Here is a 27725-nt window from a genome sequence, read left to right on the forward strand (position 1 = left end):
AGAAAGAGTCACAGACTCACATATTTGCAATAACATGCTCATATTGCACAATGTACTAAATTTATTTAAAACACATGGCAAGATGTAAGGGGAACTAGCCAGGCTAGGTTAACATACTTAGGGTAAGGTAAAGATAAGCCAATTGGGAGGACCACACTGCCTGATTCCTACTTACACGATTGTTCATATGCCTTGTCTCTTTCTCCTCCACATGAGTCTCCTCTGCTACTGATGTGGTTATAAGGACCCAAAATGAGATTTGAGCAAAGAGGCCCAGCAAATGTAATGTGCTTGGAGCTAAGATGTGCTCATACTCCACAGAGATCTGAGTTATAGCTATAACATGCCAAACAGTCTGCTGAGCAACTATAGATTTTTATTTGCATTTTTGGGGCCAAGCACACATGGGCCCATAGTGGGTATAATGGATGTTCCTATTGAGTGCCAATTTAGGGATGGCATAGCCGTCATCCCAGAAGTGACCAAATCATGACTTCATCTTTCTGTTTCTTCTTTATCTAAAAGTATTCATCTTATTTGTTCCATTATATATTCCATTCCATTTTTAACATGTCTTTCAGGTTACCCACTACCTATATTTAACATATACCCACTACGTAAATTCTGCCCATGTTGCACAGGCTGCTTGCTTCCTCACTATCTGCGAGCCTAACACAGCTAGTGAGTTTGGCCTGTATCACATGATCTACTTGCTTACACAGCAATGTGTGCTTAACACATCTTGTGAGTTTCAAACATCCTGTTTATTTTTCTTGTATTTTTTGAATATTCTCAATAATATAGCCAACAACCATCACAGATATCCTAAATGAAAAAGTAGACTATAAAATGGTGCATATGATTGCAAGTATATAAGCATATGAATGTACATGAATAATAATTGGAAGATAATACATACAAACAAAAAATATGCTGGGATAGTGGGATCATGAGTAACTTTTGTTTCAAAACTTGCTTTGACATCGTTTGTACAATATGTCCTTTTTTAACTTTTATTTTAAGTTCAGGGGTACATGTACAGGTTTGTTATATAAGTAAACTTGCATCATGGGGCTTTGTTGTACAAAATATTTCATCACCCACGTATTAAGCCTAGTACCCATTAGTTATTTTTCCTGATCCTCTCCCTCCTCCCATCATCCATCCTCTGATAGGCCCCAGTGTGTGTTGTTCCCTTCAGTGTGTCCATGTGTTCTCATCGTTTAGCTCCCACTTATAAGTGAGAACATGTGGTATTAGGTTTCCTGTTGCTGCATTAGTTTGCTAAAGATAATGACCTCCAGCTCCATCCATGTTTCTTCAAAGGACATGATCTTTTTTTTTTTTTTTTAATTGGTTGCATAGTACTTCATGGTGTTATTGTACCACATTTTCTTTATCTGGTATATCATTGCCATTTAGGTTGATTTCATGTCTTTGCTATTGAGAATAGTGCTGTGATGGACATACACATGTATGTGTCTCTATGACAGAATATTTTCAGTAACATTCATTATTTGTAAATAGGCTAAGATTCCATATAATCTATATATAATACTCCCTTCTGACTAAGCATTCAAATGAGGCGTATTTAACTGCAAAACCTATCTCAAGCTTATGGAATTTGAAGAATTAAACTGAACTCTTAAAGAAGAATTTGGACTGTAAACCATTTATTTGTATCTCAAAGAAAAGGCTTTAAAGATACAGGCTATTTACATATTTTACAGCACAGTTTTTAGGCAATAGATTTAGCCACAATTTTTTATTTTATTTAAAAGTAACTACTGAATACAACCCATCTAGCAATATTTTCTCTTCCTATTTACAAGCTCTTTTGAAGTTTCAACGTAATACAGAAAAAACCAAAATTATTTATGTGTTTTTGAGTAGAATGTTCCCCTTTGCTTGATTGACTACAGCAAAAACTAAGACTATGGTTCTAGCTCTATTTTGATTACCTTCTGAGCAAGTTTCCAGAGTGCCAACAGCCCTTAGTTATGATGCCACAAGTTCATCTCTTACATTCATATTTTACTGTAAATCAATGGGTCTCTCAAAATGGACAGAGATTTAAAGGGGTCTCAGAGCTTTTAAAATACAACTGGTTTCCCAATCTAGTGTTCAGAAATGAGAGCACCTCAGAGGATTCCAGCTGAAGATCTGCCAAACCCACTTGCAGTTTAGTGAGAACTGAGCTATCTCTTCATCAAATAGCCTGGCAATTTAGCGAAGTGTGATGACATGAATAGATAGACTCATTCACATCTTATCTTTTGAATTCTGCTGAACTGCCCAAGTTGAAGAGTGTGTAACTTGAGCAAGGGCAGACATCCTTAACTTGAAATTTCCAAATGCCAAGGAAAAAAAATTTAGAATGTTCTTGATATGTATGGGGGTTATCTAAAGCACTCAATTGCTCAGGCAACTAAAAGGTCCATTACAGGCAGAAATAATTTTTAAGTTAAGTTTGAGCCTGTTCAAGTAGAGCCTCTCTCTTAGTATTTGTCACTAATAGTAAGTGTCCCAGCTAATGTACATTAGGCTTGTTTTAAATCTTCTCACTCTATCAACATGTAGTGAAGAAAAGCTGTTAGTCCATCATAGTTGTTCTAACCAAAGCATTCATTCTAGTAAAATCATACTGCATTTTTGTTTGCTCAAAGCCAGTCTTTTTAATCACCTTATTTGTGTAAAGAACCTTATAAATAGGGAAACAGTTTGTTTTAGACAAAAAACAATTCTCATTGAGAACCATAAATTTAGTATTAGTTGGCAAATAATAGTAGGCATATGAATTATATATATGAGAGAAATAGGTTTAAAAAATAAATTAGCCACATTACTAAGGGGCTTATACATTGTCATGAAAATATTCATCTTGAAGGATGATTTCAACTGGGCTGCCATTTTTTGGAATCATTATTGTTGTCATTGCTTTCAGAGCCATTTACATGAAGAAAATAATATTAGGATATTACAATCAGGCCTACTTTATTTACTGAACCTGACTCCTAAGGACTGTGGATGGTCTTTGAGAATCAATTTACCTTCCAAGCATAAAGACTTTTCCTCACTGAATTCAGTCAGAAAAAATGACAGAGGGGCAAGGGGGGACTTTCACTCCACTTTGGAGCTACTTTGAAAGGGCTCACACTCACTTACTTGGAAGAGTATGCACTGGTGTGTTGTGTTGTTGAAAAATGAATTAGGTCCCTTACTTCATGGTTTCCCCCTCTCCGTGCTGAGAATAAGGGAGCTCTCCCAGCAGACTGGAGTCTCCCACAGAGCACCGTTTCACAGGACCATGAACAAGAACGTCACAAAGGATCAGAGGGGTTCCTACAGGGGATGCTGCCACTGTGGAGCTAAGGTACAGCTTTCTGGGGCTCCAGCCTTGCTTCAAAACAGCCTTGCGAGGTACTCCTGGAAAAGGGATTCTTCTAAGCCTTCTCTGCTTGTTTACTCACCATGCAAAATTGAACCTCCGGTGTGATGGAGCCCCACATCCCTTCACCACTTCCTTGGGGCCAAAAAGAAACCCAGGACCAGGAGGAAGAGGTTACCCAGTGCCCTGCAGATGGATCAAGAGTTATAATGCAGGTCAGAGAACATGCTTCACAACCTTTAACTAGTTATTACAGTAACAAAAAGAATAACCTGGAGAGACTACTAAACAAAAATAGTGTGGTCTACCTTGAGCCAAAGTGTCCAATCAGGGGCCAGGAAAAGGGCAAACTAAGTGTCCTTTGTTTTCCAGCCAGGATAGCATTCAATTTATAACTGTCCCAGGAACAGAGTAAACAGGTCAGTTCACAGGATCCATCATGCCTTCACAGTAGTCTGTTCCCTCATCTCAGGATTTTAAAAATCCCAAAAGCAGAATCCCAAACACATACTAAAGTCTTCCCCTAGGGGTTCTTGATATTGACTCCTCAACTCATGGCCCATTACTACCTAGAGAATAAGAAAAGGATTTGTCCAAAGACTTCCACCCCAGTCTATCACTCTCCCAGCCTAGGACTCTATTTCTCCTTTTTCCCATGGCTAGTCACATAAAAGCAGTGGAGGAACATCTCAGGGTTCAAGACTAGGCTAAGAGACACTGTTCTCTGCAATTCAGTTAACGGGACTTGGGCTTTCAGCATGAACCAATTTCCTTCCATGTACTCACATTTCCAGTCTCCTGCAGCAACGCCAGAGGATCATGCTTCTTTCCATCAAGTTCATCTATTTCCACTCCAGGCTTAAATTGAGCACTCTCTGAGCCTCCTTAGTCACAGAAAGCAGGGACCATTCTGCTCGGCCACAGGTCCACTTCTAGGCTTTAGATTCCTACACCTCCTGCCCAGCCTCTTGATCCCAGGATGGACAACATGCCCTGGATTCTGCCACAGAAACTCCCCCAGGGAGACAGCCAGGGAATAGAACAACTGCCGAGCTTCCTGAGCTGCCTCCTGCTCCCAACACATTCATTCCTCTGTCTACTCACTGGCCCTCTGTAAATTCTTCTTTGCAAATTTCACAACTTCTTCCCCCCAGGAATTAGCCTTCAACATCACAAACAGGAACACCCCCAAATAAATACAGGTCACCAACTATTCTATCCAGTGAATATCCCAATCTATGAAACCTACATACACAAAGACAGGCACTTGTGTGCTTTGCCCCTATTTCCTGGCATGTTTTAATTCCCAAAACATCCATTGATAAATATTTGTGGAGATGGAAGCCTCTGGATTTCCCCCCTGGTCTGACAGCATACTAAAAAGTATTAGGATTAAACGCTAATGATAAATACATCAGTAACTCAGCGAGACGTTCCATAAACATTGGGATTATATTTATTTATTCCACTGGTCACCATGAAGGTCATGCTATTTTTTTACCTCCCAATGCTAATTTCCCCACTTTGCAAACACACCTGCCACATATTTCTCATCTTGAGGCCTACAGGCTGCACACTTCTTTCAAATATCCCTTGACACTTTTCTACAAGATATGGCTACACTGCTTATGTAACACAGAATTGAAGGCTTTATACCCCAGGCTTAGAGCCTACATTTGCTCCAGGCCAAGGCTACTCAAACCACAGTATAGATCAGAATTACCTGGAGGGCTTAGTTTAAATGCAGATTCCTGGGTCCCATCTGCTTTGGAGCTTAAGAATCTCCTTTTGTAACCAACCTGTGATTCTAAGAACTACTCTTTGAAAAGCACTCCCATTTGGTGTCTTAGGTGTTTTAATATATTGAAAATCTCTTGAGGCCAAGGTTCACTCCTTGTTCTTCTTTGCATCTTCCGTAGGCTTTAGTACAGCTTCCAGGACACAACAGGCCTTTAATAGACCGAATGATATTGAAAATGTCATAATATTGACATTTAGTACTTCTTATCACTTACAGTATGTTACATTGATCCTCCAACATTATCGTGCCTTTTGTAAGAATGCTAAACAAGGAGCTGTTTAAGAAAAAAACAGGTGTGTTTGGAGGTACCGTGTGCAGGGATGATAAATTCGTCTTACCCCACTTGCCCCTCTCTCTTCTCATAATAAAGCTCCATGTGTGAAGCCTGGCCATTACCTTCTCAGCGGGAGCTAGTGAAATGTTAACTTTTAGCTAGCAATTAGTGGACAGGCCCCCAGATCACTTATCTATTTTCCCACTGTTTGATCTCTGTCCTCAGAGATGCACTTCTCACATTCCTTTAGAATGACCTGGCTCTTGAAAGCACGAATGCCCAGCCCTAAATCCAGCCATCCAGCTGAGGGATTTGTAAGAACCACTATAACCATCCTCCTCCTTCTCCTTTTTCTCCTCCTCCTCCTCCTCCCTCTTTCTTTTCCTTCTCCTCCTTGGGAAAATGTAAAAGAGCCAGTGTGAATCCTCACTCCAGTATTTCCTGGTTATTCCTAGCCATAGCATGTGACATGAACGCAGATGGATCACCCCACAGACACCAGTGCCCATCCCAGGATCCAGATAGGAAGAGACAACTCACTCCCAGAGGCATCACTCAGGCCTGGGAAAATGTTCATAGGTGTATCTGTTTTTTTGTTTTTTAATTTTATAGAGTTGTAACCCTTCAACTTCTACTAGAACCCTTATTCTCCAATAGCTGGTGGATATTTTAAGAATACTAAAATTTGGGGGGTTCTTTTACTTCAAATTTAAGTAAACAATAGGAATTTCAAAGTCTTTTTTGTTTGTTTTATTTTTTTGTTTTGTTTTTGTTTTTGTTTTGAGACAGAGTCTCACTCTGTTGCCCAGGCTAGAGTGCAGTGACACAATCTCGGCTCACTGCAACCTCTGTCTCCCAGGTTCGAGCAATTCTCCTGCCTCAGCCTCCTGAGTAGCTGGAATTACAAGCATGTGCCACCATGTCCAGCTAACGTTTTTGTATTTTTAGTAGAGGCAGGGTTTCACCATGTTGGCCAGGCTGGTCTCAAACTCCTGACCTCAAATGATCCATCCTCCTTGGCCTCCCAAACTGCTGGGATTACAGGCATGAGCCACCACGCCTGGCCCAGAATTTCAAAGTGTTAATACATATAATTGAGCATTTTACAAAGGAGTCCTAATGATTCTGTATAGTGCATTACATTATATATAGGATTGGAGCCAACATCTATTGATTAATTATACCAGGCACTATTGTAGCCCTCCATACATAGCGACTTATTAAAGCAATACAACAATCCTTGTATGGCAGATGCTATAATTATCCCCATTTTACACACAGGGAAATGAAGATTAGAGAACGTAGGAATGTTATACAGGATGCATTTAAGCAGAGCCAGACTTCTCTGAACACCATGCGAGTCATCTACTATGTCCTACTGATCTCCAGACCAAAAGCCAGAGGGCTAACCTCTGTCCCACATTCCTGCAATGAAACGCAGTCTTTGGGAAGACACATTCATTTTAAAGCAGTACCATGTTTTTCAGAGAGGGTGCAACTGATATTCTGATTAGGACCATTTTTCATTGTATAGTACTGTCTAGAGTATTAAAAGATGGTCAGCCTCCTTAATCCCAGGATATTAATTGTCAATACCACCACACAATCAGTGTACAGCCAAATGTATTGACAAGTAACTCCTGGGGACAGAAGACACCCCTTGCTTAGGATACCTGGAAAGGACAAAAACAAAATTTCACTTTAGTACTGTACTGTGTAAACCAAATAATTTGTTTGAAACTCATGACCTCCCAAGGATGGAAAATGAATGGAGCATAGATCAGCCATGTTTTGATGGGAGAAGAGCCAGGGACAGGCTTAATGTTGGTTTGATTCACCAGCTGCATGAGTAATGGAAATGCTGGTCATTTGTATTACAAGGCACAGAGGAAAGAACATGAGTGTGAAGGTCCCAAGGATGGGGCTTGGAATCTGATGAAGGTTCACAATTTGTCAGCACAAATTAATTTGCCTCTCCAACATCTCAACTCCCTCATCTGTAAAGTGGGGTGCTAATTCCTACCTCACAGAGTCAAATTTAATGAAATAGCTGACATACAAGTAACTAGAGCTCTCTCTGCTGAGGACAGAAAAGCTCTGAATAAATTTGAATCCCCTTCCCCCTTCTCTCCCTTTGGCACTGAATCAGTGGTCATAGACGTGGGTTCTAGTCCTGCCCTGCTGTATGACATTGGCCACCTCTCTTCACATCTCTGGACCTCAGGTCCTATCTCTGAGCAAACTTACAAGCTAAAACTATGATCTAAACTGGGTTGGGAGGGGGTGGTGTGGGCATGGGGAGATCCACAAGCCAGGGCAGGAAGACAGAAATGTGAGAGCATAAGAGCAGCCACCATGAGCAAACCCCCTCCAGGGCCCCGATCTCCAGGGACAAGACCAGCTCCAGCACTCCCAGAAAACACTCCTTCCGGCCTAATCACAAGCATTAATTACTTCAATGTAGAAACTGCCGTCTTAGTAGGATGTCCATCTGTCTCTGCCTCTGCATCAGCTCCTGTCAACAGCATCTCTCCTCCCCAGGCATCCTTTGCTTTCACAATTTTTCTACCCTCCATGCTATTTCTACCCTCTATGCTATTTCTGTTCCAAAATCACCCCTTCCTAGCTGGGTGCAGTGGCTCATGCCTATAATCCCAGCACTTTGGGAGGCCGAGGTGGGTGGATCACCTGAGGTCAGGAGTTCGAGACCAGCCTGACCAATATGGTGAAACCCTGTCTTTACTAAAAATACTAAAATTAGTCGGGCGTGGTGGTATGCACCTGTCGTCCCAGCTACTCAGGAGGCTGAGACAGGAGAATTGCTTGAACCCAGGAGGTGGAGGTTGCAGTGAGCCAAGATCACAGCACTGATTGCACTCCAGCCTGGGCAACAGAGCGAGACTCCATCTCAAAAACAAAAACAAAAAGAAAAAACAAAAAAAAAACCCTTCCTCTTCTCCAGTGCCCACCCTGCCCTACCCCATACTTAGGCCACTTCTCAAGACACTGCTGGAAAGACTGAGTCCAGTGAAACACTTAGTGCTAAGATGGCAATGATGATGACACCCCCAGGGCATGCCACACTCCCCGCGGAGCTGCCCCTAGTGCTGCTGTCAAACACAGGTGTGGTCATGGACTGTCTTCCTGTTTGCAGCTCTCTCAGCAAATCAGAAAGGCTGAAGCCCTTGGAACTCCAGGAGGCCTCTCTGTTCTTGCCCCGCCCCCCAGTCATGATAAATTCATTTACATAGTAATAAGGGGAGCTGATGGATTTACTTTCTTCAGTGACATCCTCCCTGACTGACCGTGCCTGCTCCACCAACTCACAGGGTTCTGGGGGCTTGCTCATCACAGGACTGCGCCTTCATCTGAGTACTTCTTGCTTTGTTCCTAAGTGGAAGCGCCAAGAAGTTGGGGTCGGGGTCAGGAGAGGAAAGGGGAATGGCCCACAGTCATTACAGATCCCCGATGGGGAATGATGGCCACAGCCCTGGGACAGACGAAGCTCCCATCCTAAATACAGGCGGTAATGGGGCTGAAATGCACTGACACCCCAAATCTTAGACATTGCCCATCCTGAGCTCAGAGGATGTTTCCAGCCAGGAGATATTTAATTATACATGCAGTTTGTAGGTTCCAAGGGGGCTGAAACCCCAGGCTGTCCAAACTGTGAAGAGTCCTAAAGATCAATTAGTCCAAACTTCTCATTTGCACTGGAGGGAACTGAGTCTCAGGGAAGTGGAATGACTTGCGCAACCCTGCACAGAGGTAAAACAGAACAAGACCAGAACCAGGCTCTGGGACCAGTGCTCATTCCTCCAGACCAGGCTCCCCAGACCAGGCTAACCTCCTTGGCCAAGGCAAGGAAAACAAGCACTGGCCCTTAGGCTCATGAGATTGGGGAGAGGACCTGAAGAAAACCAAGACTAAAGGAGAATCTTACACATGAGTTCTTTCTCTGTCTTCTTTTGGTTATTCTGTTTTCAAGGGAATTTTTCTTTTGGCAAATTATGAAATTATTCGGGGCTAGAAGATCATTGTGTTCTCATGATCTGGTGAGAATAATTGCCTAGAGGTAGAGAAGATGGGTTAGTGAAGGGTGGGGGTGGGGGGCAGGAGGAGGAGGAAGAGGAGAAGGAAGAAGAAGGGCTAACACATAGAGTTGACTATGTACTTCCTATGTGCCACACGCTTTATAGCCACCAATTCATTTGATCCTCAGAATTCCTTGAAGTAGATACTATTAGCATCTCCATTTTACAGATGAGGATACTGAGGCACAGAGAAATAAAAGTAGCTTGACCAAGTCACACAACTAGGTAGGTATTATTATAAATGAAAATTAGGCAGACTGCTCAGCATATCAAAGGATACTTCTAATTCCTTAAACTCATTTCAAAGAGCTTCCATGTGTCTACACCTTCAGGAAAAAGAATCTTCTAGAATTATTTTTATTCCAGAAAGTAAAACATCAACGTCAATTTTGGAATCTGTTTAAGGCCATAAATTTTCCAATGACTGTCCTCAAACCAGCCACCAGGTAAAAGAATTTCACAAAGGCAACTGCTCAGAAAGTGTCTCAGAAACATGATCCCTGCTCACCACATACACACCCCACAGAGAGGACCCTTGCCCTTCAGACTTTACTTCAGTGAGATGAGGTCTCTTTTTGAGCCCCTAAACTTCTACTTAGTGTTTTCTGCATTGTTTTTTGTTTTGTTTTGTTTTGTTTTGTTTGAGACAGAGTCTCGCTCTATCTCCCAGGCTGGAGTGCAGTGGCACAATCTTGGTTCACTGCAACCTCTGCCTCCCAGGTTCAAGAGATTCTCCAGCCTCAGCCTCCTGAGTAGCTGAGATTACAGCTGTGCACTGCCGCACCTGGCTAATTTTTTGTATTTTTAGTAGAGACAGGGTTTCACCATACTTCCCAGGCTGATCTCGAACTCCTGACCTCAGTCAATCCGCCCGCCTTGGCCTCCCCAAAGTGCTGGGATTACAGGCATGAGCCACTGTGCCCAACCAGCATTGTTTCTTGAATGTTCATGGAGGATACTAAATTTGTGTTAAAAATGAGTAAGTCCAGAAAGTCCACGGGAAGAAATGTGTTTCTTTTGCTTTTTTTTTTTTTTTTTTTAATTTACCCTCTACAAAGTAGGTGATGGGTGCTCAGTCTCTTCTAAAAAGAGCTGGCAAGTTTACCCCTTAAAAACTGAAGACCAGTGAGGAATCCCCACTTTAACCCTATAGTGGACCTCATACTGCAGTATTAAGTAAAATACTTCTTACTTCTTCATGATTATTCCAATAAATATGCCAATGTTTTCAGATGGTCTTTAAAGAAGCCCCTGGCCACTCCCAGTGTCTGTCCTGCACTCCCCGCCAGCACCACGCACAGCAGTCACTTGTTCTTCTGTCAGAGGGAAACTGGTACAATAAGAGCCTTGTTTCTGATAAGAATATCTGTCACTGACAAAGAAAAGGCAATGTGTTTTTTATTGAGCTGACCCCACACACACACAATAAGCAATACACAAAAGTTCATTAATCATAAGCCATCCTCTGTCTCAAGTGCACACACACATTTGCATTTTCAAAAGCTCCATTCTACCCCTTTGAAAAAGCTACATCCTGGTTTTTCTGAGCTAGTGAGGAAATAACTGCACCCAAAGGTACCGCCAGCATTAACTCTCAGGGCACAAGACATATATTTAAATAGCACAGGCTCCTGAGCTTCATGGGGATGGATGTTCACAGGGAGAGGTGGCACTATCCTTGATTCTCACCACTGTAAAAACAAATGTCAGCTAGGAAGAGTGAAGGCAACATCTGCACTCGTGGAGAAGATCCTGCTTTTTGTGCTTTTGTGACATGGCGTGAATACCACCTACACAGAGTTTTGCTGAATTTTGGGACTGTATACGAATGAAAGAAAATATCCTATTTAGAATAGCTCATTCTCCCTGGAAATATGTACTTACTTTTCAAACGAAAACAACTCATCGAAGCCACTTCTTCAGATGTGCTTTGTGTGCACCACACACAGACAATTCCTGTGTTTGTATTTGACATGATGCAGTATCTTATAAGGATTATTTGTTTTAAAAGAACAATGAGGGCGGGCCTGTTCGCCCCTGTGCAAGAGGTGTGCAATGTGTTCTGAAAGGCTGGAGGACATGCTATGTGTCTTTGTCACACTTGGGATTTGGAAAATGGGAAAGGTGAGGAGGGTGAGGAATCCTACCTGGTGAGCCCTGGCCTAAAATGAAGTCTAAAGTCTTCTACACAACTCATTCTGGTTTGTTGTTGTGTGTATTGTTTGAGACAGAGTCTCACTCCTGTTGCCCAGGTTGGAATGTAGTGGTGCAATCTCAGCTCACTGCAGCCTCCACCTCCCAGGCTCAAGCAATCTTGCCCCCTCAACCCAAGTAGTTGGGACTACATGCATTCACCACCATGCATGGCTAATTTTGTGTGTTTTTTGTAAAGACAGGGTTTTTGCTATGTTGGCCAGCCTGGTCTGTCTCAAGCATTCCAGCCTCCTAAAGTACTGGGATTACAGGCATGAGCCACCACACCTGGCACAACACATTCTTAATATCACCCTTTTATCCCTTAAATCTTACAATTTCTATCTTGTGTAATGCAATTATCAATAAAATGGCATGTTCCACGGTTGTTAATGGCCCACACTGCAAAGTGGGTGTGTACCTGTCCTGTTCAGCCACACCATATGATATGGTTTGGCTATGTCCCCACGAAAATCTCATCTTGAATTCCTACATGTTGTGGGAGGGACCCAGTGGGAGGTAATTGAATCATGGGGGCACGCCTTTTCTTTTCTGTGTTGTTCTCATTATAGTGAATAAGTCTGACAAGATCTGATGGTTTTAAAAAGGGGAGTTTCCCTGCACAAGGCCTCTCTTTGCCTGCTGCCATCCACGTAGGATGTGACTTGCTCCTCCTTGCCTTCTGCCATGATTGTGAGGCCTCTCCAGTCACATGGAACTGTAAGTCCATTAAACCTCTCTCTTTTATAAATTGCCCAGTCTTGTGTATGTCTTTATCAGCAGTGTGAAAGCAGACTAATACAGTAAATTGGCACAAATAGAGTGGGGCATTACTGAAAAGATATCTGAAAATGTGGGAGTGACTTTGGAACTGGGTAACAGGCAGAGGTAGGAACAGTTTGGAGGGCTCAGAAGAAGACAGGAAAACGTGGGAAAGTTTGGAACTCCCTAGAGACTTGTTGAATGGCTTTGATCAAAATGCTGATAATGATACGGACAATGAAATCCAGGCTGAAGTGGTCTCAGATGGAGATGAGGAACTTCTTGGGAACTGGAGCAAAAGTGACGCTTATTGTGTTTTAGCCAAGAGAGATTGGCAGCATTTTGCCCCTGCCCTAGAGTTTTGTGGAACTTTGAACTTAAGAGAGATGATTTAGAGTATCTGGCAGAAGAAATTTCTAAGCAGCAAAGCCTTCAAAATGTGACTTGGGTGCTGTTAAAGGCATTCAGTTTTAAAAGGGAAACAGATCATAAAAGTTGGGAAAATTTGCAGCCTGACAATGCAATAGAAAAGCAAAGCCCATTTTCTGAGGAGAAATTCAAGCCAGCTACAGAAATCTGCATAAGTAATGAGGAGCAGAATGTTAATCACCAAGACAATGGGGAAAATGTCTCCAGGGCATGTCAGAGACCTTTGCAGCAGCCCCTCCCATCACAGGCCTGGAGTTTAGGAGGAAAAAATGGTTTCAGGGGCCAGGCCCAGGGTCCATCTGCTGTGTGCAACTTAGGGACTTGGTGCCCTGCATCCCAGCCACTCCAGTGTTGCTGAAAGGGGCCAACGTAGAGCTCGGGCCATGGCTTCAGAGGGTGCAAGTCTCAAGCCCTGGCAGCTGCCATGTGGTGTTGAGCCTACAAGTGCACAGAAGTCAAGCATTGGGGTTTGGGAACCTCCGCCTAGATTTCAGAAGATATATAGAAATGCCTGGATGACAAGGCAGAAGTTTGCTGCAGGGGCACGGCCCTCATGGAGAACCTCTGCTAGGACAGTGTGGAAGGGAAATGTGGGGTCAGAGCCCCCACAGAGAGTCCCTACTGGGACACTGCCTAGTGGAGCTGTGAGAAGAGGGCCACTATCTTCCAGACCCCAGAATGGTAGATCCACTGACAGCTTGTACCATGTGCCTGGAAAAGCCACAGACACTCAACACCAGCCCAGCCTGTGAATGTAGCCAGGAGGGAGGTTATACCCTGCAAAGCCACAGGGCAGAGCTGCCCAATGCTGTGGGAGCCCACCTCTTGTATCAGCCTGACCTGGATGTGAGACATGGAGTCAAAGAAGATCATTTTGGAGCTTTAAGATTTGACTGCCCTGCTGGATTTCGGACTTGCGTGGGCCTGTAGTCTTTTTGTTTTGGCCAATTTCTCCCATTTGGAATGGTTGTATTTACCCAATGCCTATACCCACACTGTATCTAGAAAGTAACTAACTTGCTTTTAATTTTACAGGCTCATAGGTGAAAGGGACTTGCCTTGTCTTGTATGAGACTTTGGACTATGGACTTTTGAGTTAATGCAAAAATGTGTTAAGACTTTAGGGGACTGTTGGGAAGGCATCATTGGTTTTGAAATGTGAGGACATGAGATTTGGGAGGGGTGAGGGGTGGAATGATATGGTTTGGTTGTGTCCCCACCTAAATCTCATCTTAAATTCCCACATGTTGTGGGAGGGACTCCATGCTGTTCTTCTCATGCAGGTATTTCCTGTGCTGTTCACATGACATAAATAAATCTCACAAGATCTGATAGTTTTGAAAAGGGGAATTTCCCTGCATGAGCTCTCTTTGCCTGCTGCTATCCATGTAAGATGTGACTTGCTCCTCCTTGCCTTCTGTCACTGATTGTGAGGCCTCCCCAGGCACATGGAACTGTAAGTCTATTAAATCTCTTTCCTTTGTAAATTGCCCAGTCTCTGTATGTCTTTATCAGCATGTGAAAATGGGCTAATATGCCATGGTTGCTGATAGCTTTCCCAGCTATAATGGTGAATTAATGGGACAACCATAAGGGAAGCCCAAGCCCAGGCCCCTCTCCAGTTCACCTTTCTTTGTTCCTTATGATGGTTACATTCCAGTAGCAATATAAACTTCTCCCCTTCAAGTTCTTATCACTCCATTCAAGTTAGTTAGGAGGAAAACTTTAAGTCTCCTGAACCATTGCCCTGCAGAAGTTTTGATCCAAAATATACCAATTCTAGTTAACATTTGCCTGAGCAGTGTCCATTCCCCCACTGAGTTGTCAGCAATAAGCAGAGAGATCTGCTGAGGCACCAACATAGGGCCTGGCTTATAGTAGGTGCTCAAATAATAGTTATGGAACTGAAGGACATCAGTTGTCCTCTAATGAGAACAATATCATGTTCTTTGCCTCAGACAAGCACTTAACTCTTTGTTCTCACTATTGGAAAAAGAGTCCCTACAGGGATGGGTTTGCCCAGAATGTCGAATAGAATGGCAGCTGAACATTCAGAAAACAGCTTGCTCTGTTAAGAATATGACACTTATTGAAATGGATGCATCTGTACATGGTTGTAAAACTGGGGCCACCTTGGTGTTCCTGATAATTGAGATGTGTGAAGGAATCAAGGAATCTCATCCTTAAAAACAACAGAACACAAAAAAATATGGATGAGTTTAGCATAGGGATTAAGGGCATGGTCCGGATTTGAATTAATTGCTGTGGGACCTGAGGACAAGTTCCTGAACCTTGCTAAATCTCAGGTTCATCTACAAAATGCAAATAATAGAATTACCTCGTGAGGTTGTTGGCAGGATTAAGTGAGATCACATGCTAACAAATAGTAAATGTAACCTATTAATTACAGTGATCTTGATGGAATAAAATAATCCAAGGGACAAGACAAAAATTAGCTCAGAAAAGAACTGATTCAGGTTGGAAGGAATGAGGGTCTCAACCAATATCAGCTTTCACCCACAGTTTCTCCTCCTGCCAAGATAGAGGTTCTTTACTTGGGATCTACAGAGCCTTCTGGCTCCCTAAAACTGGACACAAACTTTTGTGCATATGTACATTCTTCTAAGAAAGGAGTCCATAGTTTTCATAAGATTCTCAGAGGAGTCTGGCACCCCCCAAAATTAGAAATCCCAGCCCTGGGCTATATCAGACTCTTACCACCAATCTTGTTTTCTCATCTAAATGTACACAAATCTCCCTTTCTTCTCCTTCTTTTGGTTCAGCTGACATATGGTGGGCTTTTCAAAAGAACTTTGCTAAGATTCTAAGGAGAAATTAGAAAGGGAAATAAAGCACACACAAAAGCTAGGTGAACATCAAAGTACAGCACACAAGTGATTCTAAGATTCCGCGACAGCATAGCCACACATTGGCTGGGCCTGCTGCAGGTGCGTAAGCCCAGATTTTTTCCCTTTCTTTTGTCCCTTGGAAGACTTGCTGCTTTCTTTTATTTAAAAGTTGAATTCATTTACAGACTGTCCTATCTTCTTAGACTTCTTAATATAGATTCAGACCATTGCTTGTCTCTTAAAACAAGCCCTAAATGAGAGTTTACTAAAAGCCAAGAGAGGCTGAAAATTATTCAATCTCTTGGGGAGTAGGTGATTGGGAAGAGATGCAGAGGTAATCAGAAAGAAAGAGAAAATGGGGAGAATCAGAAAAAGAGAGGAAAAAAATCAAGATTTAGCCTTATATTATCAATAAAAGGGTTTGTTTTGATAAGCAAGCATGCCATTACTAGTCATTAAGACCTTAATGTTAATACATTTCAAAGGTTTCACTGAATAATAGATTCTTTTCCTGGTGGGGAGGAGTCAGAGGTAGGTAAGGGATACAGATCCCTGTAGGGAAGTGTTAGATCCCTGAATATGCTCTCCTTTGCCTCTCTTATCCTTAACTTTGAATAGGCGAGGGTCTTCCAGAAAAGGGAGGCAGGGAGGGAAGCATGAAGAATAGGGACGTTTCTGAAAATCATTCACATCTTTTTCACAATCATTCGCTGAGCTTTTTTATTGGGTGCTAGGCTCTGGATGAGGCCCTACAATGTAACAAAGTGAGTAAAACCAAGGTCATGTCTTCAAGAAGTTCTTAATCCAGGAGAAGATATAAGTGATAAGCAAATATTATTCAAAATGATAAGCATATTATCTATTGTCATGAGAAGTCCAAAGAAAAATAAGGTTGGAGAAAACACACCTCATGTTAAAAACTAGATTGCCCTGCTTTAAAATTACCTTTAGGATCTGCCCTTTCCTGTCTACAACCACCCCATGTTCCTCCTGGATCCATAAGCCAAAGCTGACATGAAATGATATCCTGGAATCAAAGCATTTTATGGTAAAGTCCAGAGATGAGGTGCTCTGAGCATTTTGAGTACCTCTTTTCTACTTCCAAGGAAATAAGGAAGAAGACAAGGGAAGTTCTTTTTCCCCATAGACTTTTCCCCAAAAGAATTACAGTTCTTCCTTGGAACTGTAATTTTGCCCTGTGCTTCTAGAATGCCATGTTCTGCAAAACTGAGTTTTACCAGTAACTACTTTGCCAGAATGTAAAGAAATCTCAGGCTGTGAGCTCCGTAAAGGTAGGCAAAGTATGGTCACACGGTCTGGTGCCTTAGACTACCTTGGCACCAATCAACTCAATAAACAAGCTTGAACCAGATGTTACTTCTATTTCCTAGTCCCACTTCTGCCACCAAGAAAGCCAAACACTTGTTGTGTGGACCCCAGTCTAATTCTAAACCAAAACCATTCTCTCCACTATCAGAGGAACCTTTCAGAGGGTCATTGAAAGATGGAAACCTTGCAGGAGGCAACAGGTGTGGAGAGGGAGAAAGAGAACAAGATAGACCAGCCCTGGGGGGCACCAGAGGGATAAAGGAGGGAGAAGAGGAAACAGCACTTGTATTGGCAGGAGGCCTGGCCTCTTACGTCTGAACTTCTTGGAACTCTCACCAACCCACAGCCCATCATGCCCAGCTTGTCTCTCTCCCTAGGCTCCAGGCCCACCTTTCAGACCAGGCCTGCCCAGGTGAAATCACCAACCTGGACCAGGTTAGTCAGCATCTTAGTTGGTAGACAGATGTTTCCTCACTGGTGTGGCAGCAGAAGAGCTGTTGCTGGTCCAAAGTTAGGAACTGGAACCAAAGCTGAGCCCTCCAGCTAACATACACACACACACACACACACACACACACACACACACATACACTCCTGTCCCTCTCTCTATATTCCTTATCTCTGGTATGGATCCATTATTCTTTTAGCTCTCCATACCTGACAGCAAGGGCTCACATCTCACCCTTCCTCATGAATAGTCCAACTACTGAGTAGTCCAACTCCTGGAAACTCAAGCCATCGTCCCTTCTTGCCTAGATTACTGCGTCTTCTCTAAGTACCCTCTCCCTGCTTTGAGCCTTGTCCTCTCTCACACCCTTTTCCAAATAGTTCACCATGGAGCTGCCACAAAAATAATATGAAACTGTTCATGCTTAAAATCATTCAGAGGCTTTCCAATGCCTAGGGAATAAAATTGGGATGCTTCTGATGTCATATAAGACACTGTCTAGGCCAGGTGCAGTGGCTCACGCCTGTAATCCCAGCACTTTGGGAAGCCGAGGCAGGTGGATCAATTGAGGTCACGAGTTCAAGACCAGCCTGACTAACATGGTGAAACCTGTCTCTACTAAAAATACAAAATTAGGTGGGCATGGTGGCACATACTTGTAATCCCAGCTACTTGGGAGGCTGAAGCAAGAGGATAGCTTGAACCCGTGAGGTGGAGGTTGCAGTGAGCTGAGATTGTGCTGTTGCACTCCAGCCTGGGCAACAAGAGCAAAACTCCAACTCAGGAAAAAAAAAAAAAAAGAGAGAGAGACACTTTCTAGTCCGCCCAACTCTCTAGCCTCTCAACGACTTCCTTCTACCACTATGCATGTGCTGCGCTCCACCATGCTGAACTTCTTGCTGTCTCCCAAAATGAAATAGTTTTACCATTTAAAAACAAAATAGTATTTACTGAAATGATTTGAGGGTTGAAGCTTGCGAAAAGCTTGGGAAAAGGCAGGAACCATGGACACTTGGGAAGAAATAGAAAGTATAGCAAAAATGTTCTGATAGGAACAGTCCAGTAGGCCTGCCACCTTGCAATGAATTTCCTCCCAGGCTTCTGTCCAGCCTGGGATCAAGAGCAAAGTTTCAGCAAAAAGCATCTGAGTAGTATACCGCAGCTTGGTCCCATGGTTGTACTGAGGTCAGCTAAAGGAGAATGTGATTCTTTCAACTCCCTAGTAGGAGGAAGCGACCCCTACATTACCTCCTGCCAATAATACAACTATGGAGGACAGGTACAGGAAGAGGTAATTCCCCAAAGGAAGTTGGTGTGATATAAGGAAGGGGGTAAACTGGGAAGGGTTGGAGGTGGGAGGATGAAGAGAGGTTGGTTTGTGGGTATAAGCATACAGTTACACAGAAGGAAAAATTCTAATGTTCCATAGCAGAGTAACATAACTATAGTTAGCAATAATGTATTGTATATTTTAAAATAGCTATACAAGAGGTCTTGAAATGCCCCCCACACATAGGTATGATAAATGTTCAAGGTGATAGAAGGCCCAAATACCCAGATTTGATCATTATACTCTCTATGCATTTAACAAAATATCACATGTACCCCATAAATATGTGCAAATATTGTATATAAATAATACAAATTAAAAAAATAAAAGCACCATGTTAACATAAAAAAGGAAGAGGGTGCAGATGCTGGTCATCTGAAAAGTAATAATCATGTATGTCATGACCCCATTTTTCTCCATACTTGAAATACTGCAACTCCCCTTACTCTTACCTGCTACCACCATCCCATTCTGCCTGATGCATGCTTATTTGTCCATGAAAGGTTAGCTCTGACATTACCTCCTCTAGGAAGTCTTCTCTGACCTTCGTAGGCTGTGTTAGGGAAACCCTCACCTGCATATCTTTATCCTGTCTCTTACCATATGAATTAAAATTGTTTCTTTGTCCATTTCCACAATCATGTGTTAATATGGCCCCTTGTAACAAGGGGTCCTAACCACCAAGTGTAATGCTGGGAAAAAAAATGTAGATGAACTTCAAAGCTCAGTTAAAAATAGTGACCTGCCAAAAATGATTTTTTAGACTGCTTACCACACCATTTTTAATAATGGAAATTGAGGTTTCTCTGGAAACCCCTTATGTATTCTTGCATAATTTATGTGTCTTTATGCTGTTTCATGATTTGCATACTGCATTGCTAAGGTGATTCTAAACCCAATTCCCCTGTATCCCAGCCTCACCTCTGGTTCCTCGCTGATGTAATTCAGCACCATGTCATAACTGTTCTCCCAGAGGTGAAGCAAGTCAGTTCATTGAAAGCTTGGTTGGGATTCTTAATCTGTAGGAATTTTCTATTGTTTGTCTTCTTATTGGCAAAGGATCTTAGTTTAATCTGTGGAAAGATAGAAACCCATTAAAATATTTCTACAGCCATGTTGTGTGCTTTTGAGAATGATTCACTCATTTTTAAACCATGTTCCTTCCTAAATCAGTGTGGCGTTTCTCCAGATCGATTTCTTTAGAGAATATTGCAAATTTATTACAAAAGAGGTTGCTAAGTGAATCATTAATGAGCTTAATAAAGTCATTTAAGAGAGAATTAATCTATAGTGAATGGGCTTTGTCAGACACAGAGCCATTTTTAGGAGAATAATGCTTGTTAGATGGGAAACAAAGGACAATATTAATGTAGCAGTAGCGGTAATGGTAGCTGTCTCAAAGATGGCATCATAGGAACTGCTGCTATTTTCATCCCCAGAGCCTGCCTCTGCAGATCAAAATGACATTGTAAGCTCATGCTTTGAAGTCACTACCTGCACTCCAAACACTTAGCAATTATAAATAAAATATTTTAAGAACGAATTTAAAAGAAAGTTTTAAAAAAAGAAAACCACATGCCCATACACACATAAAGAAAAATAAATATCTATGTGCTAGAAACAGACCAGAAATATAACACACTAGTTACTAAAGCTGTGAGCTTGTGGGCTCTGGAGACACACACAGATAGGCAAGATAACTCCTCTGTAGTATTGGGAGTAAAGGGGCCCTAGATGGTTGGAGCCTGGATCCAGGCTTATTGCTTGAACCTAAATGCCCTAAAAAATGTGCAGCTGTTACCTAAGGTTAGGACTTATATAAATGTGCATCTAGAAAAGTAGAAACAAGCAGGTATAACCAAGACTTGGGCCAAGCTGCCTCCTGACTCAGTGACTAAATCTGTAATATCTGAATACCATCGTAAGATAAAAGTTCAGAGCCACCAACATAAAACCAGGTTGCGAACTGGGGCCCTGTGGCCAAGCAGGGAGGGAAAGGCATAACAAGAAGAGAGAAAGTGTGTGCGATGTCACTCAAAATGTACATCACACAAGTTAAAATTCTAAAACAATTAAAGAAAACTAACATCAAGAAAAGGAGCCAATGAAATCAATATTTGGGATACATTCATTTCAGATGAAGTAGAAATACAGGCATACCTCGTTTTATTACATTGCTCTTTGCAGACACTTCGTTTTTCACAAATTGAAGATTTGTAGCAATCCTGCGTCAAGCAAGTCTATCATGCCCGTTTTCCAACAGCATGTGCTAACTTTATATCTCTGAGTCATAGTTTGAAAATTCTCACAATATTTCAAACTTTTCCATTATTATCAGTCTGTTATGATGATCTTGACCAGTGATCTTTGATATTACTATTGTAATTGTTTTCGAGTGCCACCAATCACACCCATATACAACAATGAATTTAGTCGGTAAATGTTGTATATGTTCTGACTGCTCCACCAACCAGCCATTTTCCCATCTCTCTCCTCCTCAGGCCTCCCTATTCCTTGACACACAACAATATTGAAATTAGGCCAATTAATAACTCTATAAAAGCCTCTAAGTGTTCAAGTGAAAGGAAAAGTCCTGCAACTCTCAAGTTAAATCAAAAGCTATAAATGATTAAGCTTAGTGAGGAAGGTATGTTAAAAATTGAAACAGACTGAAAGCTAGGCCAAATGGTTAATCAAATTGCGAATGCAAAGGAAAAGTTATTGGAGAAAATTAGAAGTACTATTCCATTAACACACAAATGATAAGAAGACAAAACAGCCTTATTGCTAATATAGAAAAAGTCTGAGTGTCTGGATAGAAAATCAACCCAGCCACAATATTCACTTAAGTCATTCTATGAAGGCTGAGAAGTGAGGAACTGCACAAGAAAAGTTTGAAACCAGCAGAAGTTGGTTCATGAGGTTTAAGAAAAGAAGCCATCTCCATAATATAGAAGTGTAAGGTGACGCAGCAAGTGCTGATACAGAAGTTGCAGCAAGTTACCCAGAAGATCTAGCTAAGATCATTGATGAAGGTGACTACACTGAGCAACAGATTTTCAGTGAAGATGAAACAGCCTTCTATTGGAAGAAGATGCCATCTAGGACTTTCCTAGCTGGAGAGAAGAAGTCAATGCCTGGCTTCAAAGGTTCAAAGGACAAGCTGACTTCCTTGTTAGGCACTAACGCAAATGGTGTCTTTAAGTTGAAACCAATGCTTATCTGCCATTTGAAAATCCTAGACCCCTTATGAATTATGCTGAATGTACTCTGCCTGTGCTCTGTAAGTAAAACAACAAAGCCTGGGAAACAGCACATCTGTTTATAGTATGGTTTACTGAATATTTTAAGCCCACAGTTGAGACCTACTTCTCAGAAAAAAAAGACTTATTTCAAAATATTAGGGCTCATTGTCAATGTACTTAGTCATCCAAGAGCTCTGATGGAGATGAACAAGGAGATTAATGTTGTTTTCATGCCTGCTAACACAATATCTATTCTGCAATCCATGAATTAAGGAGTAGTTTCAACTTTCAAGTCTTAACTATTTAAGAAACATATTTTATGAAGCTATAGCTATCATAGATAGTGATTCCTCTCATAGATGTGAGCAAAGTAAATTGAAAACCTTCTAAAAAAGATTCACTATTCCAGATACCAGTGAGAACATTTGTGATATATGGGAGGAGGTCAAAATATCAACATTAACAAGATATTGGAATACGTTGATTCCAACCCTCATGGATGACTTTGAGGGGTTCAGGACTTCAGTGCAGGAAGTAACTACAGATGTGGTGGAAATAGCAAAACAACTAGAATTAGAAGTGGAGCCTGAAAATGTGACTGAATTGCTACAATCTCATGATCAAACTTGAAAGAATGAGGAGTTGCTTCTTCTTACAGATGATCAAAGAAAGTGGTTTCTTGAGATGGAATCTACTACACTTGGTGAAGATGCTGTGAACATTGTTGAAATGACAGCAAAGGATTTAGAGTATTACATAAATTTAGTTGATAAAGCAGTGGGAAAGTTTGAGAGAATTGACTCCAAGTTTGAAAGAAGTTCTACTGTGAGTAAAATGCTATCAAATAGCATCATATGCTACAGAAAAATCTTCTGTGAGTCAACTGATGCTGCAAATTTCATTGTTGTCTTACTTTAAGAAATGGCCACAGACATCCCAATCTTCAGCAACCAACACCCTGATCAGTCAGCCACCATCAACACCAAAGCAAGACCCTCTACCAGCAAAAAGATTACAACTTACTGAAGGCTCAGATGATTGTTAGCATGTTTAGCAATGAAGTATTTTTTAATTAAGAGACATACAATTTTAGACATAATGCTATTGCATACTTAGACTATAGAACAGTATAAACATAACTTCTATATGCACTGGGAAACCAAAAAATTTGTGTGACTAACTTTATTGTGATATTTGCTTTATTGCATTGTACTGAAAATGAACCCACAATGTCTCTGAGATATGCCTGTAATAGCAGAATCTGAAAGTGAAATTACAATTTGGGATTGTAGCCTGGGCAACATAGCAAAACCCCATCTCTACTAAAAGTACAAAAAATTAGCCAGGTGTGGTGATATGTACCTGTAGTCCCAGCTACTCAGGAGGCTAAGGTGGGAGAATTCCCTGAGCCAGGGAAGTGGAGGCTGCAGTGAGCCAAGATTGCATCACTGCACACCGACCTTGGCAACTGGAATAAGACCCTGTCTCAGAAAAATAAAAATAAAATAAAATAGGGATTGTTAGAACCATCAAGGAGAAAAAGAAAGGAGGAATATTCATAGAAATGAATAGTAAATTGTGAAAGAAAACAAGTAAAAAATGAAACAAGAGCAGGCTGATATGAAAAGGGACAAGTTGGAAATTCTGGTAATAAAAACCACAGTATTTGAGTGAAAAACTCAATAAACAGGATTAACTCTGTCTTGGATATAACAAGACAGAGAATTAATACATTAGAAGGTTATATAGAGGATCTTACCCAGAATGCAGCAATAAAGAGTTAAGGAAGGGGGAAAAAACAGGAAATAGCAATTAAGAGATGTGGAAGACATATTGAAAAGATCTAATATATGTCTAATAGGAGTTCAAGAATAAAATAGAGGAAAATGTCTGTGAATCAATAGTCAAAGAGATACTATGAACTTTTCAGATGGAAGAAAATGATATATGTTCTCAGAAGAAAAGGTTACATACACCAAGTGCCAAAAAGAATACATAGTAATGAACCTATAACAGGAAACATTTTTCAGTGAGACTACTGAACATTGAAGGTAGAGAGAAAATCTTGAAAGCTTCCAAAGCAAAAAGACAGCTAACCTGCAAGGAAAAGACAGTTAGACTCTCATCTGCAATGGGTGCCAGAAAACAGCGGAAGAATCTTTTCACAGCCAATTATCAACCAAGACTTCTATACCCAGGTAAACTATCATTCACAGAGGAGTAAAATAAATCATTTTCAAGCAAAAAGACTAAATGTGTTATCACTCACATGCTAAGTCCTAAAATTGAGAAATCATTGATAAATATGATTAACCATTTACTTTAAGTAACTAATGTGTGTTTTTAAAAGACAAATCTAAAAACCTAGATAGTAATACTATGGGAGTGGTATTCAATGAATAGAAAATGCATGGTAAGTTCCTTAACCCTTTCAGGAATATAGAGAGAGTTAATCATTCTAGATTTTGTTGGAAATTTTACAATAAATATATACGAAAATTTAGAGGTAATCTCAGAAAAAAAAAACTATAAAATAGAAGCCAGAGTCTTATAATGAACAGTCTTGAAAAATCTGTAGGCTAGGACTTGAGTTGTGGAGGTAACGGTTCACTGAAGGCCGCCCATGGCCTGAAAAAATAAAATTTCTCAATATTTTTTTCTTTGCTACTAAAGAAGAACTTAAGCACTAAAGAATCAAATGCCATGAAATTGAATTCAGATACAAATTTAAGTTTTTGCTTTTTAGTAACTAAAGGATTTAAAAGAGAAATTTAACATGGCCTCAACTCTTAAGTTCCTACTGATTATCAGATACAACATTTATGTAAAAAACAACTTTTTTCTTACTTAACCGTTGATGAGAAGGTGCCACCTGATTTCCAAAATCTTAACATTTTAAATCAACAAAATACATTAACTTACATGACTTTGAGCCAAGTAAAATGGTTCTCAAGCGCCTTGGACTCTTCCAAGGAAGCTTATTAAGATGCAGATCCTGAGGACACTCTAAGAGACTCGGATTCTGAAGATTGGAAAAGGCTAGGGATTTGCATTTTTAACAGATAATTCTGACACAGATGATGAGAAGACTGCAAATATCTGAAATGCTGACTTAGTAAAATCAAAATAATAGTAAAATTAGCCCTGAGGGAATCTTAACAGCAAACATAAAAATTGAGCCACCCATTCTGAAAGACATCCAGGTTGGAACTATGACAGTTCTAATTAATGAGTTAAATACTTGTTGAATACTAATCTAGAAATCAAAAGACCTGGTTTCTGTTCCAGTTCGGCTGGTAATTAGCTTTGAGACTTCGGGAGAAGTGGGGGGATTATTTTTCCTCTCTGGGCCCAAGTTTCCTCATCTATAAAATACGGTTAAATTATTCTCTGCCAGCTTTAATGTTCTTTGGCTCTATGAGTTCACATAATGGGATTGTGGGTCAGTAATTAATCTAATCTTTATAGGTTCTTCGAAAGAGGCCCCCCGCCTTATTTCCCCAGGAGATGGCAGTGGGAAAGTACAGCATAGAGAAACCACCATTATGATTTCTGCCTGGAGACAGCATTAATGCTGCAGAGAGGCAGGTTCTGAGTGAGACACCAAATTGACCCTCAGTATCTGATCTCCACCTTCCCGGTTACAAAACTTGTTCTTTAAAAGCTTACCAAATGAATACAGCAAAGGATGGGTAAAGAAAATGCAGTCGATCTCTTCTAAATGCAAATTACCTTGGCAATTATGCAAGCAATTTAAAATAACGAGTTGCAAGCAAGAACAACAACAAAGATTTGATTCCCAAGTTAGAAACTTTCAATGCAGCTGAAAGCTACAAATCCTGGGAGATGCAGGCCCCCAGAGCTGTATGGATGGTGGTAACAGAGACATATAATGAAACAAACTTCCGAGAAAAACTAGACTTACCTAGTTCTTCTAAGAAAAAAAGAGTTTTTTCTTTAAAAGCGGTCTTTTGTGAGGCTTGGATTCCTCCAGCAATGAATGTAGAGCCAAGCTGTGAACCCAAAGACTGGAGCCCTACACACCTCCCCAGCTTTTACTGTAGAAATCTCTATTTGTTCTGGAATCTCTTTTATCAACACTTCAGTTACTCCTACAGTGTGAACTCCAAACAGTCCTGCTTAAGAAACTATCTGCAAATACCAGAATGGCTAATCCTAAAAATAAGGTGTTAATTGGTCTCTTGGTGATTCCAACCTCAAACACAATAAACTAGTATCCCTTTTTAACCGTGGGGGTTTTGCCCCACTGCTAGTCTGAAGTACTGGGTCTTTCTTACCTGAATTTGGCTCTTTCTTTTTCTGCTGCTTTTCAGCTTGTGTTTTAGGTAAAAATAAAGGAAAAAGAAACTAGTAAGAAATACAGTGCATCTTTCTCTCTCTTCATCTGACAGTAATTATAGGGTGTTAAACCCAAAGTAAACCAGGTCATACTGTGTCTTCAGGAGGAGCCAAATTAGGAGGGAAGCTTGCCATTCCTGAAGTCTTCCTTATGGACATAGGAATCCAACAATTTAAAAATTTTTTTTTCTTTTTAGAGACAGAATCTATGTCACCTAAGCTGGACTCAAACTCCTAGGCTCAAAGGATCCTTCCTCAGCCTCCCAGGTAGCTGGGACAACAGGTAAGCAGTACACTGGGCTTCTCAGGAATTCACTTTTTTTTTTTTTTTTTTTTTTTTAGACAGAGTTTCACTCTTGTCACCCAGGCTGGAGTGCAGTGGCATTATCTCGGCTCACTGCAACCTCCGCCTCCCTGGTTCAAGCAATTCCCCTGCCTCAGCCTCCCAAGTAGCTGGGATTACAGGTGCACGCCACCATACCCAGCTAAATTTTTTGTATTTTTAGTAGAGACAGGGTTTCAGCATGTTGGCCAGACTGGTCTCGAACTCCTGACCTCAGTCAATTTGCCCACCTCCACCTCCCAAAGTGCTGGGATTACAGGCTTGAGCCACCGTGCCCAGCCAGGAATCCACTACTAAACAATAAGCACCTGTTAGTGCCTCTGGCCCAAATGCCCAGTTAACTGTGGCCCAGTTTCCCTGGGCATTGACTGAGTGGTTAGCTGGGGCAGAGAGCCAATCAACAAATTAGGGGCATTGATCCTTTTTATTATCTTTGTTTTTATCTGTCACTTCTGACCTGCAACAACATCCCATTGTCAGCTCAGATTCTGGAGCATTTAAACCTTTTGCCTCCCACTGAGAAAGCGTTTTTCTAATAAGGAAGTAGTGTGACTGCAGAACGGTAATACAGTAGGAGGGATCTCCCCCGGTACCCATCACTCAGGGACAGACTGGCTCTGGGTTCTACTCCTAACTTCTCTCATCATTTGTACTACTATCCACAACCATCATTTCAGAGAAATTTCTCTGCTTCGGTATATACAGGAATTTGACCTGGGATTTGTGTGAAATATTTATATTGTTTTTCATTTGGGTAGATGGCACTAGAACAATGCAGTTCCCAATTTCCTTGTGCTGTTCTCTTTTACTTGCAAGCAGGACAGGAGCGGAGAATTAGAGGAAAGGATTTCACTGAGTGGTGACAGTCTTTCCTCCAAACT

The 27725-nt window shown here is 41.2% G+C and overlaps 1 long non-coding RNA gene across 1 annotated transcript; it reads right to left on the reverse strand.

Moving 5' to 3' along the window:
* Window positions 1-1282: 1282 nt before the first annotated feature.
* On the reverse strand, window positions 1283-26811 carry LOC103885178. Its single transcript, XR_648108.4, has 3 exons — window positions 26068-26811; window positions 19819-19970; window positions 1283-3574 (listed from the first exon to the last, which is right to left on the reverse strand). It is a non-coding gene; the product is annotated as an uncharacterized LOC103885178 (long non-coding RNA).
* Window positions 26812-27725: the final 914 nt, after the last annotated feature.

This window comes from Papio anubis, chromosome 5 (genome assembly GCF_008728515.1).
Source record: "Papio anubis isolate 15944 chromosome 5, Panubis1.0, whole genome shotgun sequence".
Classification (NCBI taxonomy): Eukaryota; Metazoa; Chordata; class Mammalia; order Primates; family Cercopithecidae; genus Papio; species Papio anubis.